Here is a 12,111-nt window from a genome sequence, read left to right as displayed (position 1 = left end):
GCACTCCTGATCACCTTTAGATTCTCACTGTTGCAATAGCATCAAAGGCTCACTAAGGGAAAGGGCTTTCCTTCTGGTCAAGACAATGGGATCTTTGGCTGAGTAGAGATGAACATTTTATCTAGTTGGGCTACTCAATCACCTGGCTAAGGGAGAGCCCTTTAGGAAGCATTGGGGGATAAGTGGAATAATTATCCCTTTAGTGAAATAATGTTCTTTTTCTTCCCACAAACCTGGACTGCCTGCCTTTGAGTCCAGACTCAGATTGGGATAATTTTTTCTTTTTCTTCTTTTCTGATACTGGCTTGAGCTTGGGCATGTTCTTTAACACATTGAGCTCTCCGACTCACTTCTGAAGCTGAGGCTGCCTGTCCTCCACGTGACTCAGTCCCCTTCTCGACAGAACGGTTTAGGTCAAACAGCTTACCTCTCTTTCTCTCCTACCTCTCTTTCTCTCCTCCGTCTTCCTTCGCCAGGCAGCAGTCTCTTTTCCTTGTTTGCCTGTTCACTTGTTTTTCTTTTGAACTCTAATACAGCTTTGTCTCCTGGTAGGGTCTCCCCCCCCTCCCCCCAGGAAGCTCTGGACATTTCATTGAGCAGGATTCTGATGAGGAGGAACAAGATGTTCTGCCCTCTGCCCCCACACCGACCTAGGAGTCATGGTTGGGACACTTTTGAGTGTTCAGAAAGAAAGCAGCCTCCCTATCATTGCCCAGCAGGTGTTAGGTGTCTGAATTCATTTTCTAGGGCAGGCTGGCAAAATTCCACAGACTTGGGAGATAAAAGCAAGATGAATTCACCTCTTCACAGTGCTGAGGCTGAAGCCTGGGATCCAGGTTGAACCAGGATGGCTCCCTCTGAGGAGAACTTTGGTTTACAGATGACCACTTCTTTCTGTCATTACATCTTCTCTTTATTCATATATTTTTTTAATATTCAATTTTCTCATAAGGATGCTGGCCACCAGATCAGGGCCTCCTGTAATGACTTTAACTGACTTGCCTCTTTAAAGACCCTGCCACCAACTACAGTCCCATTCTTAGGTCCTGGGGTTCAGGGTTTCAGAAATTGAAGTTCAGCCTGCAGCTGTTCCTCTAAAGCAGTGGTTCTCGACCTTCCTGACGCTGCAACCCTTTAATACAGTTCCTCATGCTGTGGTGATCCCCAACCATAAAGTTATTTCATTGCTACTTCAGAACTGATATTTTGCTACTGTTTATGAATCACCGTGTAAATATCTGATGTGCAGAATATCTGATATGTGACAGACCCACCCCCAATGGGTTGAGACCCATAGGTTGAGAAACACTGCTCTAAAGACTAATTTCCATTTACCAAATATCCTCAGTTGAAGTGTCTAAGCTCTCTGTGCCTGTTTCTCATCTGGAAAAAAAATTGTAATTCCTCACTGGGTAGCAGAACTGACAACTAACTGAAAGAGTTGGTGCCCAGAGGGACCAGGGACAATGATGGTTCATGGTAAAAGCAACCATTGGTGAGTATTACTTACCCTTAAGGAAACCGTTGTGGGCAATCTGGGTCTAAGAATTTGGTCTGTGCCTTCACGATGTTCACAGGTCCTCAGGTTAAAGATAAACCCAATAAATACAAGAACCGAGACATTTTCCTTGACACTGCTATCTGAACCCTTGTTGGGCAAAGCCAGAAGAGAAAGGAGCACCAGCAACTGAGCCATTCCCTTCCTTTAAATTCCAGAGCTTCCAGCAGCACTGGGTCCCCTGGGGTCACAAAATGGTGCTTCCCAAGAGGAGGCAGAATCCCTGTGGACTCTGGTGGCCAGGGCTCTTCATCTTCACAGCAATCATCTGTGGCTTTCTGCACATCATCAGAGCTGCTGAGGGATAAATGTCCCCTCTCCAAAGAGTGACCAGGGTCTCTGCCCTTCTGCAGACCCCGCCGTGTCACTCTCTGGATACCGCCTCCTGTTCCATAGAACGCTCGGTGAATTCTAGTTGATCCTGCCACTACCTGCCTGGCTACCGTATCCAATGGGGCCACTTTTCAACCCTGGGTTAGGCAGGGACCAGTCTCTGATCCCCTGGGAAAGCATGAGTCACTTTCCCTCTGTTGACTTAGGAGGCCCAGAGCTGCAAGAAGAGGAGGTATTAGGACACCCCCACTTGCCTCCACTGCCCGGTCCCTCCTTCCCACTGTCCTTCACTCGGCCATCATCTTCTCGGTTGGACCTTCCTGCCATCACATCACTGGGGGCGTGCTCTCTTTGCCATCGCGTCACTGGCGGCGGGGGNGGGGGTGGGGGGGATGCTGCTCTCTACGCCTCTAGGATGCCATCTATTTTCTAACTCCTTGAGGGTAAGGAGGCTTGTCTCCAAGATGAGCGCCCGGTACATAAAGCACAAGTTGATTGAAAGAAGATACTCTTGATGTTGTGAGCTCCGACTCCCAGAGCCAATGAGGGTCAGAGACAGTGAAGCTTTTCATCTAGACCCTGGCATCCGCAGATCTCTGTAGGCAGATGTGCGGGGACTGGCCAGCACACTGTCAGTCTGACTCTAGCAGCCCCGAAGCTGGTGGTGTTCCTCCAGGATGGATGGTGGTCAATCCCTGCTGCAGGATTAACGTGCTTACGCCATTTGCATTAGACTGTTTCCAACGACAATAAATTCATTTCTAAAGTCCTCTGAGAGAAGGATGATTATTATCCCCTGACCCGCAGGACGAGGTTAAGTGACCACCCCAAATGAACACAGCTAGTAAGTCCAAGGCTTAGACACCGAGTTCAGAGCGCTCTGACCCCAAGCCTTGCTCTCTGAGCACTCATCTCTTTCTGGTGCTGTAGGTATTTTAAGCTGTGCCTGGGCTTGCTCACCAGATGGCTTTTTAATCTCTCTCCTGTTGCTACATTATTAATCTCTAAATTGTTTAGCGGTGAGATGAACTGGTACAGGGGCGGGGCTTCCTGGAAGAACTGCTGACATTTTACAAGGGCCTGGGAGGGTGGTGCAGCTTTGGGTAGAGGAGGGAGAGACAGCAGCTCACTAGGGCTGGGGAAATAACAGTGGAATTCTGCAATATGGCACCTACCATTCTGGAAACCAGACAGATACACTCTTTTCTCTTAACAAAAAAGCTGTGCACTCAAATGAGTCAAACATTTAACTGCCGGTGGCTTCCTGATTATTGCCTGTTCCAAAAGGGATTAAAAAATAAACAAACCTCCTTGCAACTCCATTTTCAGAGTGTCTATGACTCGATGAGACAGTGGGTTGTTTTTCTCCCTTGCTGCAGAGTGATGGATGCTTCCGGCAGAGTTGCAAGTAGCAAAGTCCCACAGCCTGGAAGCTTTCCCTCGCTTATAGAATGAGTCACGCTAAGCCTGCAGAGGGGCAGCTGCCACACGCCCTTCGAATAGGCTACGTGTAGGAGGTCGATGGAGTTTGACGGGGCTCTTGGGTTGCTGCATCTCCACGGGATGGAGGGCATGGTGCCCTCAGATGAGCAGAACAGAGGGAGGCTGGAAATCTGGAAAGCTAAGTTATTCTGCCCAGTGTAAAGCATTTGAACTTGCCCCGCCCTTCCCACTTCCCGTCTGCTCGTTATTCACCACAGTAATATTTGGGCACTTTGAAAAGAACGGTATTTTAAAATGAAGCTATTCCAAGGAGAAGGAAAAATATCTTCATTTGGCATCCACCAGTCATGCAAATTAGCCCAAATAAAAATAAGACTGAAGGCAACTTCGAATATTATTGTACTTTTCCAGGCTCCTGCCAGTCTCTGCTGTCAATTGAAACCACACTCCACCCTGGGTGACAATGATGTAAGCAGGGCTTATGATCTGGTCCAGGTCCATGCAGAAGCAGGCACTCAGAGAGCATGGACAGCAGAGATTCTTTATACAGATCTTGTTAGAACCTACTTCTTGAAGTGACATGGTGCTCTCCATGATGGGACTTTGTACAAGTATGTTTCTACAGTGTTGATACATTGTTGGTTCATTAAAGATTAGTCTATCAAAGATCTTAACACTCCCCACGTTCTTTCTGGGAGACCAGTCTAAGTACCTGTAGAAGGGGGCAGAATTAGATGGGTCAGATATGATGCAGACTGTTTAGAAATGCCACACCCCTTGCTGTGAAGCAGAAGTGGAAGTGGATGAAGTATTTCCAGGACCCCTTGTCCAGGAAGTCCTCACAGTGGTACCCAAATCATTCCCCTCGTGCTTCTGAAGCAATGAAGCTGTGTCTTTTCTCTCTCCTTTCACTTCTATTTGCTCTGCCCCTCTCTTTTCTGTCCTTAGTCTCTCTTTTGCCTTCCCTCCTTCCGTCCTCTGTGAATAGACATTGTGTTTGTTCTGGGCTGCAGGGTCACCTCCACGTGCTATACATAAGCCCAGAACTGAAGATGCATTCCATGGTTATTTGAGACAATGGTTGATGCTTCTTACTATTAGTTTCCTAGCGTTGTGATTGAAATGGCATCACTGGATACAGTCTCAAAGTCCTTCCCCCACACTATTTATGGACAGTTCTGAAAGTTCTCAGCCATCTATATTCGTACTAAGCTACTATTTCAGTGCGATGTCAAAGCAACTGGGACAACATCCTCACTTGGCTAGCCACAGAGGAGACAAATATGTTGGTATAGATGTTTTACATCTGTCTTTCAAGGGTCACGAGGCTGATGGCTACAGAGATATCACACCAATGGAGCCTATGCGTTAGCAATCCTTCCTTCAAAAACAAATTTCTTTCAACAAGTCCTCTCTTTCCTCTTTCCATGTTTTTTCTTCTTCTCTTCCTTCTATCCCTCTGGCAAGATCCTGTTCTTCAGCTTAGAAAACTTTCCTGTGTGGAACACACAGGAGCTGTATGGAGAAGGATGGAGCCATCCAGAGGAGGCAGAGCAGATTTCTGAACTGCCCCGTGGACCCCACTCTTCCACTTGATTTTGTTTGATGTCAAATCAATGCCCTATTCCCTTACTTCAGTAAGGTATGGCCCCCTTCACCCACGATGCTTTGTTTAGTCTTCACTACAGGCCACGTTTTCTCTGGATTTTCCTCTAAGCTTAGTTCTCAATCCTCCTAGCAGATCAGACTTGCGATTTCAGTCGTGTAGTCTCAGTATTGTGCACACTCTTTGATCTGTTAACTCTCCTAGAGCTAGTTCTTTATATTGGCATGTATTCAGGCATAACAGTAACCATCGGAGACAAGTCAGACCTTTGTTGAATAAGTCATAAATGTTGCTGAATTGGAATATTATGCAGTCATTTCTTATAATATAAAAGATCAACAACATGGAAAAGCATCTCTGATATATTATTTAGCAGAGAGAAAAACGCAGCTATAAATAGCATTGTTTACAGCACCTGGTGGCACAGGCCTGAAGGCATAGCCACTCAGGAGACTGAGGTGGGAGGATTGCAAGTTCAAGGCCAACCTGGACAGCTTAGTGAAGCCCTGACTTGATGAAAGTTGAAGGAAGGCTGATGTGATATAGCTCGGTGGTAAAGTGCTTGCTAGCATGAGCCAGGTTCTGAGACCAAGCCCTAGCATCGCATGAACTAAAGATGACTCTTCCATTTAATAAAACACACACACACACACACACACACACACACACACACAGGCGCGAGTCCACACAAACGTTCACACACTATTAGAATATTTATCAAAACAAATAATTTACTGTCTCAGTAACAAGGTTAGAAGATATCTTTGCTTATCAATTTGATAATTTTTAATTGTTTTGTTTAAATTCATTTTCTGGTATGTAGTACAACTCAGCATTTATATTGCACGTGAACTTTTGTGGTTGTATTAAAATATGATTTCATACTTCTTAAAAAATGTTGGGACTAAACTAAGGTGGGCGGGCACTCTTGAGTAAGGCACAAAGGTCATTCACAAGGTTCAAAGGTCAACTAGGAAGATAGATGTGCAAGATGAAAGACACAGGAGTAGGGTCAGAGAAGGAAGGGAGGCATGAGGGACACAAGGTGAGAGGACTTGCAGCGTGGACGTTCTTCAGGTCATAGAAAGGGATGTGGGTGTGGTCAGTGTTTCTATAGTGACAAAAGCAATTCAATAATAGTAGCAGCCCAATGACTACACAGTCTGTGAAGGGAACACTGAAGAGGATGCTGAGGTCTTGAAGGGCCACTGATTTTCATGTGTGCAATGGATGTGTTTGATGGTGAAACAAGCAGAACCAGTGTTAAGAGTTGTGTTTCTGGGTCTTGGGAGATGGCCCCGTGGTTAAGAATACTCGCTGCTCTTGTGAAGGACCTGGGTTCTGCTCCCAGCACCCAGATGATAGCTCACAACCATTTGGAATTTCAGTTCTAGAGCTTCTGACACCCTCTTCTGGCCTCTGAGTGCACAAGGTGCACATATATGCACGTAGGTACAAAATACTCATACACATAAAATGAACAAATCTTTCTTTAAAAAATTAAAACAGCAGCGAAAGGATCAGGTTTCCACTGGGGCAAAAGGGCTAAACCCAATGAAATTGCCAGAGGTCATTGCCAGGCTGAGCAGGGACACCCACTCACGTGTGAGCCACAGTTCTCTTGTTAGGTATGGAGCTCACAGTTCTCTGATGGTGGCAGACTTGTGGCCAAACTCCAGGCAGGCCACCCCCAGCACTTCAGGGGAGGTGAGTGTGGTTCTCAGCTTTACAAGATTATCCTGCCAGGTCTGTCTGAAGGCATTTGTTAAAGAGCTATGAAATGTAACCTTACTATGAAATCCAGATTATAGAGAACATTGTAATGGTTTCTTCTGGCATGAAAGATGAAGTGCCCTAGCTGAGTCCTGCAGATGAGAGAGCTAAATGATGTTTGCAAGAGAGATAGAAAAAAACAACTCCCCCCACAAAAACAAACAAACAAACAACAACAACAAAAAATCCCCCCCTCCCACAAATTCTTGTTACTTAATGTAATAAAGATACTTGCGTCATTTTGGAAACATTGGAAAAGTCCCAGAAAAGAAGTCAAAATAACTGCAGTAACAAAAAAAATAAAAAGTTTTTGATGAAGAATTAAAAATATCTGCTCCTTGGTATCTAACCCCAATCCTAAATTAAACACAGTGCTTACACTTGGGGGAAAATATAGAACAGTTCTCCTTGAAAAGAATTCTTGGCAGCATACACCGCCAGGGTGATTGGCTATGGCGACTCCAGCGTGTTTGTTTATTTGTGTCTAAAATCTTTAGTGCCTTGCAAGTGGGCCCTGTTGCCCACACTTCCAGTTTCGATTGACAGCCCTGAGAGTTGCTCCATTCACAGCCATCAAAGACATCTTCCTTCAAGCCTAGCATAATCCTTTCTGAAGGGCTGCAACAGCCAGTGTTATACTTGAGGAAGAATTTTCAGCCATGGAAGAAGGAGATCAAAGGGGTTTTCTGTGATTGTTTTTCTTTTTTGGATAAGAATTCATTTGACAAGAAAATTAAATTGACCAGAATGTAATAGCCTCCTCTCTTTCTTATTCATTTAGCCAATCAGTCAGGGAAGGCCTACTGAAGGCATTCTGTGCCAGGCTCAGTGCAGGCTAAGGAGTGATGAAAGCCTGGTTTCAGCCCTCAGGAACTTCAAGATCTAACTAGATACACCTGCCTATCAGAGTCTAGCGACATGTGCGCTGATGCTAAAGACGATAAGAAGTCATATGGAGCTGGTCTTGGCCATTTCCCCAAATGCAGATTTTTCCCTTGTCCTGCAAGGTCTCTGCTGTCATCATCTTACTGAGGATGAATTTCCACTGAAGCCAGGCAGATGAACTTCTCCTGCCCCTCCTGCTTCATTCCACCACTCTGCTCATTTCCACATCGGTTTTGCTCTGGAGGCCAACCCACTTGGCTTCTGGCTTTGGATATTGGATTTAGCCAGTTCAGGGTGGCAGGAGGCGAGTGAGAGGCAGGACAGTGGCTTTTTGGTGGTATGTGTGCCCCCTCTTCCTGTCTCATCACCTGTGGTAGTTTGACTAAAGAATGCCCCCACCCCTCCCCCACCCCCATAGGCTTATATATGTTTGAATGCTTGGTCCTCAGTTAGTGGAACTGTTTGGGAAGAATCAAAGGACGTGGTCGTGTTGGAGAAGGTGTGTATTGTTGGAGGAGTAAGTCACTAGATCAGTGGGGCGTGCTTTGTGGTTTTAAAGGCCCAGATCCTGTCCAGTCTCTAGTTCTCTCTCTCTCTCTCTCTCTCTCTCTCTCTCTCTCTCTCTCTCTCTCTCTCTCTGAGTGTCTTTTAGCTGCTGATCAGTATATAACTCAGCTAATGCCCCAGTGCCCTGCCTACCTGCTGCTGCCATGCTTTGTGCCTTGATGGTCATGGACTCACCCTCTGAAACTGGAAGCAAGCCCCCAGTTAAATGCTTTCTCCTTTAAAAAGTTTCCTTAATGGTGATGTTTCACTGCGGCAATAGTGACCCTAAGACATCACCCTAGGAAAACAGCAGCAGGAACCGACTTCTGCACAATACCCTCTCTGCCCCAGGAGGCATAGCAACCCACTGGTGTTCGTCAGGGCACTTTGCTGATTCAGTTTCCTAAATACAACTTGCACTTTGTGGGATTTTTGCTTGTTTGTTTTATTTCGTTGAGTTCCGTGGGGCTGGAGATGGAACCTGGGGCTTTGTGCACGCTAGGTAAGGACCCTCAGCCCTTGCCTTTGTGAATGGCCCCACTACGACATGCTCACCCGGCTTGATTGGCTACCTACCTCATGTCTTCCCCATACAAAGGGGCAAAGGCCTTCTTCATTAAAGGAAGCAAAACAGGATCCATTTTTGACTACTTCTGAGGCCAAAAATGATGGAACACCCAGGAGGCCTTGAAGTAAATCTTGCTTATTGTGACAGTTCAGCAGCTCACAGATTTTAAAGCCTGCCTGCCTGGTTTTTTTTTTTTTTTTTTTTTACCAACTGGGAAACTATTTCCTTGCCACTTCTATCTCATGGCCCGATTCCCAGCCTCCACACAGCCCTGTCCACACAGCTAGGAACAGTGGCCTCCCATCTTTTGTTTTGACCTGGGATGAGCTCCTGCAGCAGGCCAGGCCAGCAAGCATGAGGGACTGGATCTCAAGGCTCACTGGTTTCTAACAGGACTCAGCCTGTGTCTTTCCCCCGACTGAGGTGCACATGCCCGCTCTCTCTGCAGCTGAAATCCCGTAAGCCGTCTCACACTCAGGAATTCTGAAGCACACGATTAGCTGTCCTTAGCAGGGTTCAGTGACTGCGAATCTAGCTACTGCCACAGGCTACCAGAGCCAACTGCTGGTGCTCTTGGAACAGTGCCTAGATACAGTCTCTGCTTTGCATTTAGTATAGATCGTGTGTTGTGACCAGTGTACAAGCAGACAGGCCACATGGGCTAAGGCCAGCTCACGAAGAAGCGTTGCTGAGTCCTTGGGACTGCTCCAGGCTCTCTCTCGGGAGACTGGGTCCATATCACATTCAGAAAGTAGAAACGAATGGATGAGTTGGACTGTTGATAACAAGAGGAGAGGGTGTGGCAGCTATCAAGCCTTAGCTTCAACGCTGTGTGTTCTTCTCTTCTTTACCTTTGAGTACACACCTACCACACCCCTCCCCATTTAAAGACTGTGTTCCTTCCCTCGATGAACTCTGTGCTGGTTGGTTGTTTTATTCTGTTTTATTTTTAATCCACATGACATAAGCCAGGGTTATCTGGGAAGAGGGACTCTCAATTGAGAAAATGTCACCATCAGATTGACCTCTAGGTCAAGCCTGCTGGGCAATTTCTTGATTAATGACTGATGTGGGAAGGCAGTGGCCCCTCTGGGTAAGTGGTCCTATGGTGTATAAGAAAACAGGCTGAGCAACTCATGGGAAACAAGCCAGTAATCAGCACCCCTCCATGGCCCATGCTTGGACTTGAATATAGTTCCAGCCTTGACTGGAACTATAGGCTGACACAAACCCTCCCTTCCCCACACTTCTTTTGGTCAGGGTTTTATCACAGAAATAGAATGCCAACTAGGACAAACACGGAAAGCATTTATGTTTTCACTAATGATATCCAAGGGCCTGAATCTACTACAATTTTAAAGTTAACATTTACTTCTAAAGACCACAGATCTAAAACCATCCAAACTCACTTCCAGGTCTCACGGTTTGGATTGTGAGACACATTCAGCATTTTGACCATCCTTGTATAATGAGGATATTTCTATCGTCTCATGAACTATGCGAACTGACCCTGATGTACTGAGATGGAGTTAACAAATTCTCTTGAATAAAATCGCTGATTCCACAGCATTAGTGACAATTTGCTGTCCAATTAGCAGATGCTAAAGTTTTATCGAATGAATCACTTGGGAAAGTTTTGTGTACTGCCGAGGTGGTATAAAATGGATCTTAAATGTTTCCCACAGGCCTGGGTGATGACAGCTCCATCTCTGGTCCATGATACTATTGGGAAGAGCTGGAACCTTGAGGTCAGCCTAGCGGGAGAACGTGGGTCATTGGAGGGTATTCCCTTAAAAGGACTGCAGGACTGTCCTTCCTGCATCTCACTCCCTTCCTTGCAGCCACGTCATAAGCAACTTGATTAAACCATAAGCTCTTGCCATGATATCCTTCCTTGTCATGGACCCTAAAGCAGTGGGGCCAAGTACACACATATATGAAACCTCTCCATCATGATTTAAAACAATCCATTTACACTTATATTATTTATCTCACCGTTTGTTACAGTAACAAAAAGCCAAGCAACCCATGGGAATGGTTTTCCCCCTCTCGTTCTGCGTTTACTAGTTTCTCCTATTTATTTATTTATTTATTTATTCGCTTTACATCCAGATCTCAGCCCATCTCTCCTCCCAGTACCCCATGACTCCCTCCCCCATGTTACTTTATTTTTAAAGTTGAAGATAAATGGTAAGTATACGAAGGGCTGCGGAGATGGCTCCGTTGGTAAAGTACTCTCCATGCAAAGCACAGGACCTGAGTTTGGTCCTCAGCACCCATGTAAAAGCCAAGTGTGGCTGTGGGACTCTGCAATCCCAGCAAGATAGAAGTGGAGACAGAAGGGCTCCTGGGGTTTTCTGGCCAGTCCTTCTGAATCAGTGAGCTCTGGCTTTAATAAAGACCCTGCTTCCAAAGGGGGCGGGGCATTTGTGGAAGCCACCCAACATTGACCCATAGCCTCCACATGCACCTGTACTCTGTACCTGCATTCTAACCTGCCTGCGTGTATGTGTGTGTGTGTGTGTGTGTGCGCGCGTGTGCTTGTGCGTGTGCGTGTGTGTGTGCGTGTGCGTGTGCGTGTGTGTATGTGTGTGTGTGTACTGCCTGTCCATCAGTTCCAAAGTTGAGTACATAACAATGCTAGATAGCAGTCTGAAGAGTTCACAGGCTATTAAAAACATTAACATGGTGTTACAGCATTCCCCTGGGATAGAAATAATTGCTTTATAAGTGGGAAACTGTCCTCAGAGTGAACATGTCAGAAGTATCCAACTGGAAGCAAGAAGAGACAGAGAGAGAAACATGACTCCTGATTTGGATTGCACTACTTTAATCGCTAAGCTGCACTCAGGTTACGCTAAAGAGATATAATGGCACATTTGACAGGCGCCTTCACATCTAGATCAGATAGGAGCCCTCACAGCCTTGCGTTGAGTCTTTCTTCCTTTCTGTTGAGGATGTCACTCAAAATCTCTGCTCTTGTCTCTTCCCCATTGGCTGCTCCCACAGTTCAGAGTCAGCTCCATTCCTAGGGCGGCTCAACACTCGCCTCAGGTGAACCTTGCTCTACAGAGAACACCTGTGTGCGACCAGCGTGGGAATGGTTGACGTTGTGTTCCAAAGGCACCACGGCCCTCGCACTGCATCAGGAACACTGGGGGAAATGCTTTTGAGTGACAGAACACCCCTTTTGCAAAGTAAACAATATGAGCCCAGATAAAACCTCCAATTTACCTAATTTCAGATCTTTGCATATTGGGTTTCATTAAGGCAAACATATCTGTAAATGAAAATATTTTAAGCCTCAGCCCTTTGCCCATCATAATGGTTTTTTAAAATCTCATTACAATAAACCATTAGTGTGAATAATTAAATACACCCAAATTTGCTTTCCACAAT

This window comes from Mus pahari, chromosome 4 (genome assembly GCF_900095145.1).
Source record: "Mus pahari chromosome 4, PAHARI_EIJ_v1.1, whole genome shotgun sequence".
In the NCBI taxonomy this organism is placed as follows: domain Eukaryota; kingdom Metazoa; phylum Chordata; class Mammalia; order Rodentia; family Muridae; genus Mus; species Mus pahari.
Note: the sequence above shows the minus strand (reverse complement) of the source record.